The sequence below is a fragment of the Schistocerca piceifrons genome, unplaced genomic scaffold, assembly GCF_021461385.2.
Source record: "Schistocerca piceifrons isolate TAMUIC-IGC-003096 unplaced genomic scaffold, iqSchPice1.1 HiC_scaffold_1416, whole genome shotgun sequence".
Classification (NCBI taxonomy): domain Eukaryota; kingdom Metazoa; phylum Arthropoda; class Insecta; order Orthoptera; family Acrididae; genus Schistocerca; species Schistocerca piceifrons.
In genome coordinates, this window is record NW_025727254.1 from 15,001 (window position 1) to 20,000 (window position 5,000).

The 5,000-nt window shown below is 62.7% G+C and overlaps 1 pseudogene; it reads left to right on the top strand.

The window, feature by feature from the left end:
* LOC124733915 overlaps window positions 1-5,000 on the top strand; it is a 7,958-nt pseudogene that overhangs the window by 588 nt on the left and 2,370 nt on the right.

Genomic DNA, 5,000 nt, shown 5'->3' on the forward strand with positions numbered 1-5,000 from the left:
CGGTGTGCGGTGGGCCGCACTTCTCCCCTAGTAGGACGTCGCGACCCGCTGGGTGCCGGCCTACGGCCCGGGTGCGCAGCCTGTCCTTCCGCGGGCCTCGGTTCGCGTCTGTTGGGCAGAGCCCCGGTGTCCTGGCTGGCTGCCCGGCGGTATATCTGGAGGAGTCGATTCGCCCCTTTGGGCGCTCGGGCTCCCGGCAAGCGCGCGCGGTTCTTCCCGGATGACGGACCTACCTGGCCCGGCCCCGGACCCGCGCCGCTGTTGGCTCGGGATGCTCTCGGGCGGAATAATCGCTCCCGTCAGCGGCGCTTCAGCTTTGGACAATTTCACGACCCGTCTTGAAACACGGACCAAGGAGTCTAACATGTGCGCGAGTCATTGGGCTGTACGAAACCTAAAGGCGTAATGAAAGTGAAGGTCTCGCCTTGCGCGGGCCGAGGGAGGATGGGGCTTCCCCGCCCTTCACGGGGCGGCGGCCTCCGCACTCCCGGGGCGTCTCGTCCTCATTGCGAGGTGAGGCGCACCTAGAGCGTACACGTTGGGACCCGAAAGATGGTGAACTATGCCTGGCCAGGACGAAGTCAGGGGAAACCCTGATGGAGGTCCGTAGCGATTCTGACGTGCAAATCGATCGTCGGAGCTGGGTATAGGGGCGAAAGACTAATCGAACCATCTAGTAGCTGGTTCCCTCCGAAGTTTCCCTCAGGATAGCTGGTGCTCGTACGAGTCTCATCCGGTAAAGCGAATGATTAGAGGCCTTGGGGCCGAAACGACCTCAACCTATTCTCAAACTTTAAATGGGTGAGATCTCCGGCTTGCTTGATATGCTGAAGCCGCGAGCAAACGACTCGGATCGGAGTGCCAAGTGGGCCACTTTTGGTAAGCAGAACTGGCGCTGTGGGATGAACCAAACGCCGAGTTAAGGCGCCCGAATCGACGCTCATGGGAAACCATGAAAGGCGTTGGTTGCTTAAGACAGCAGGACGGTGGCCATGGAAGTCGGAATCCGCTAAGGAGTGTGTAACAACTCACCTGCCGAAGCAACTAGCCCTGAAAATGGATGGCGCTGAAGCGTCGTGCCTATACTCGGCCGTCAGTCTGGCAGTCATGGCCGGTCCTTGCGGCCGGCCGCGAAGCCCTGACGAGTAGGAGGGTCGCGGCGGTGGGCGCAGAAGGGTCTGGGCGTGAGCCTGCCTGGAGCCGCCGTCGGTGCAGATCTTGGTGGTAGTAGCAAATACTCCAGCGAGGCCCTGGAGGGCTGACGCGGAGAAGGGTTTCGTGTGAACAGCCGTTGCACACGAGTCAGTCGATCCTAAGCCCTAGGAGAAATCCGATGTTGATGGGGGCCGTCATAGCATGATGCGCTTTGTGCTGGCCCCCGTTGGGCGAAAGGGAATCCGGTTCCTATTCCGGAACCCGGCAGCGGAACCGATACAAGTCGGGCCCCTCTTTTAGAGATGCTCGTCGGGGTAACCCAAAAGGACCCGGAGACGCCGTCGGGAGATCGGGGAAGAGTTTTCTTTTCTGCATGAGCGTTCGAGTTCCCTGGAATCCTCTAGCAGGGAGATAGGGTTTGGAACGCGAAGAGCACCGCAGTTGCGGCGGTGTCCCGATCTTCCCCTCGGACCTTGAAAATCCGGGAGAGGGCCACGTGGAGGTGTCGCGCCGGTTCGTACCCATATCCGCAGCAGGTCTCCAAGGTGAAGAGCCTCTAGTCGATAGAATAATGTAGGTAAGGGAAGTCGGCAAATTGGATCCGTAACTTCGGGATAAGGATTGGCTCTGAGGATCGGGGCGTGTCGGGCTTGGTCGGGAAGTGGGTCAGCGCTAACGTGCCGGGCCTGGGCGAGGTGAGTGCCGTAGGGGTGCCGGTAAGTGCGGGCGTTTAGCGCGGGCGTGGTCTGCTCTCGCCGTTGGTCGGCCTCGTGCTGGCCGGCGGTGCAGGATGCGCGCGCCTGCGCGGCGTTCGCGCCCCGGTGCTTCAACCTGCGTGCAGGATCCGAGCTCGGTCCCGTGCCTTGGCCTCCCACGGATCTTCCTTGCTGCGAGGCCGCCTTAGCGTGCTCCTCCGGGGGCGCGCGGGTGCGCGGATTCTCTTCGGCCGCCATTCAACGATCAACTCAGAACTGGCACGGACTGGGGGAATCCGACTGTCTAATTAAAACAAAGCATTGCGATGGCCCTAGCGGGTGTTGACGCAATGTGATTTCTGCCCAGTGCTCTGAATGTCAACGTGAAGAAATTCAAGCAAGCGCGGGTAAACGGCGGGAGTAACTATGACTCTCTTAAGGTGGCCAAGTGGCGGCGGTGTGGCTGCATCCGGACTTGGCTTTTCGAAGTGCGGTCTTGATGTAGTCGTGCTGCTGCTGCGAGGTGCCTTCCTTGGGTTATAGTTACAGGGAGAGTGATGCGCAATACATGGGCCTAGCCCTCTTAGCCTCTCCTCTCCTGCGGTCTTCTCCCCTTCTCGTGGGCCCGCTGATTTTCGCAGAGTGGAAGACCGCACCAGGGGCTTGGGGGGGTTACCAGCCCCCCCTCGCATTATCCCTTTATAGTTGGGGGCAGCCGACAAGAAACAAGAGATGGTGGCCCTTCCGCTGAAGGTGCCACCCCAGCTACCCCAGCACCTATCCGGCCAACCGGCCGTAACGAAAATGCGATAGTTTGTGTAGCTCCCTTTGCTTGCAGTGAGTGCCACCGCACTTTTACCACGAAGAACGGTCTCGGGGTCCATCGCCGCCGCCAACACCCTGCGGCCGCCAACGCTGAGATCGTGACGGAGAGGCATCGCGCGAGGTGGACGGAGGAAGAAGTCCTGTCGCTCGCCAAGGCAGAGGCCGAACTGTTCCTTGAGAGGGACGCCCGGTTCTTCTTTGTTAATCAAGAACTCATCAGGATGTTCCCCGACCGAACGCTCGAGGCAATCAAGTGCCGACGGCGGCAAGCTGCCCACAAGCAGCTTGTCCGCCAATTCATGGAGGCGCTTGAGATCGGTCGGGGGGAAGAGCCGGCGTCCCGCCGGGGAGCAGCGAGCTCGCTGCCTGACGCGGGCGAGGCCGCTGCGCCGCCCGTCGACGCAGCCGAGGACTTCGCGGCCGACACCACCGGGCCGCCGTCGGAGGGGCCGACTGACGCCGCCATCTGGGAGCATCTGGCGGGGCTGCCTGCTTCCGCCCAGCGTTTCTCTGCCCTGGATCGAGTCATTGGTCTGGGGCGGGGCACGCCGCCCGATGTCATCCTGGGCATGCTCCCGGATGCCCTTGCGTCGGTCGGGTCCAGGGGGGAGAGGTTGATCACCAGGACACAGCGGCCGCGCCAATCATCCAAGCGGCCGCCTGCCGCCCCGCCGCTGCAGAAGCGCAAGCGGCGCCGCTGGGAGTACGCGCGGACACAGGACGCCTTCCGTAGGTCGCGTGCACGTTGCGTGCGCGGCTTGCTGGACGGCACCCTGCTGCAGCCGCCACCCGACATCCCCGGTCTGCTGGACTTCTGGGCGGACCTCTTCACGAAGAAGCCGATCTCCACCGCTGGCTTCATCCGTGACCGCCTTCTCCCGCACTCGGAGCCTGTCGCTCCCGAGTGCCTGTGGGGGCCGGTCACACGTGAGGAGGTCGCCGCTGCCTTGCCGCCCAGGGGATCGGCAGCCGGGCCGGACGGCCTGACTCCAGCGGAGCTGCGGCGCCTGCCGCATGAAGTCCTGGTGAAACTCTTGAACCTCTTCCTCCTGGCCCGCGCCATTCCCGAGCGTCTGCTTCGCGCCCGGACGTCACTTCTCCCCAAAACGGCTGCACCAACATCCCCCGCTGACTTTCGCCCCATTACGGTCTGCTCGGTGTTGGCGCGGACCTTTCACAAGGTTCTCGCGTCACGCCTGATGCGTGCATGTGCTGTGGACGAACGTCAGCGGGCATTCATCCCCCGGGATGGGATGTTGGAAAACACCTTCATCTTGGACACTGCTCTCACCGACGCAGTCCGCTCCTGTCGCTCTGTTTTTGTGGCATCGATCGACGTCTCTAAAGCGTTCGATTCGGTGGACCATGCTGCCCTCCGCCCCGTGCTGAGGGCTCATGGCCTGCCGGATTGCTTTATTGAGTACGTCGAAAGGTGTTACGAGGGTAGCACGACAGTGATAGCGGGCGGCGCCGACGTGGGCGTGCCCCTGCAGCCGGCTAGGGGTGTGCGTCAGGGTGACCCCCTCTCCCCCCTCCTTTTCAATTTTGCGGTGGACTATGTTTTGAGTCAACTTCCCTCCCACATCGGAGCTCGGATCCTTGGTCGCAGAGTTAACGCTGCGGCCTTCGCAGATGACGTCCTGCTTTTTGCATCGACCGCGAGGGGATTGCAGTCCCTCATCGACGCAGCCGTCGCAGCCCTCGCCCATCTGGGGCTGCAGATCAACGCCCGGAAGTGTTTCACCCTCGCCTTAGTCGCGTCTGGGCGCGACAAGAAGGTGAAGGTCGACGCCGACGTTACCTTCAAAGCGGGCAACGCCACCGTGCCCGCCCTACGTGTGGGTGAAACCTTCCGGTACCTGGGACTGCAATTCTCCACCGCTGGTCGCTGCGTTTTCAACCCACGACGCCACCTGGTGGAGCAGCTGGACGTCATCTCCCGAGCTCCGCTCAAGCCGCAACAGCGCCTCCACGCCCTCACCACCGTACTTCTGCCTGGCCTGTACCATGGGCTGGCCCTCAGCCGCACCCGAGTGGGTGCGTTGAAAGCGGCAGATGTGACCATCCGTGCCGCCGTCAGGAGATGGTTCCGCCTTCCGGCGGACACTCCCCTGGGCTACTTCCACGCTCCTGTAGCCCAGGGAGGCCTCGGCATCCCATCATGCCGATGGATGGGGCCAACACTTCGCCGGTCCCGTCTCCTGGCGCTGAAGAGGATTGGGCCAGCCGCCGACGGTGCAGGCCGGGACGAGGTGCAGCGTGAGATTGAGGTGCTGGAGCGGCATCTTATGTGGGAGGGCCACCTCCTCAAATCGTCGACGCAGG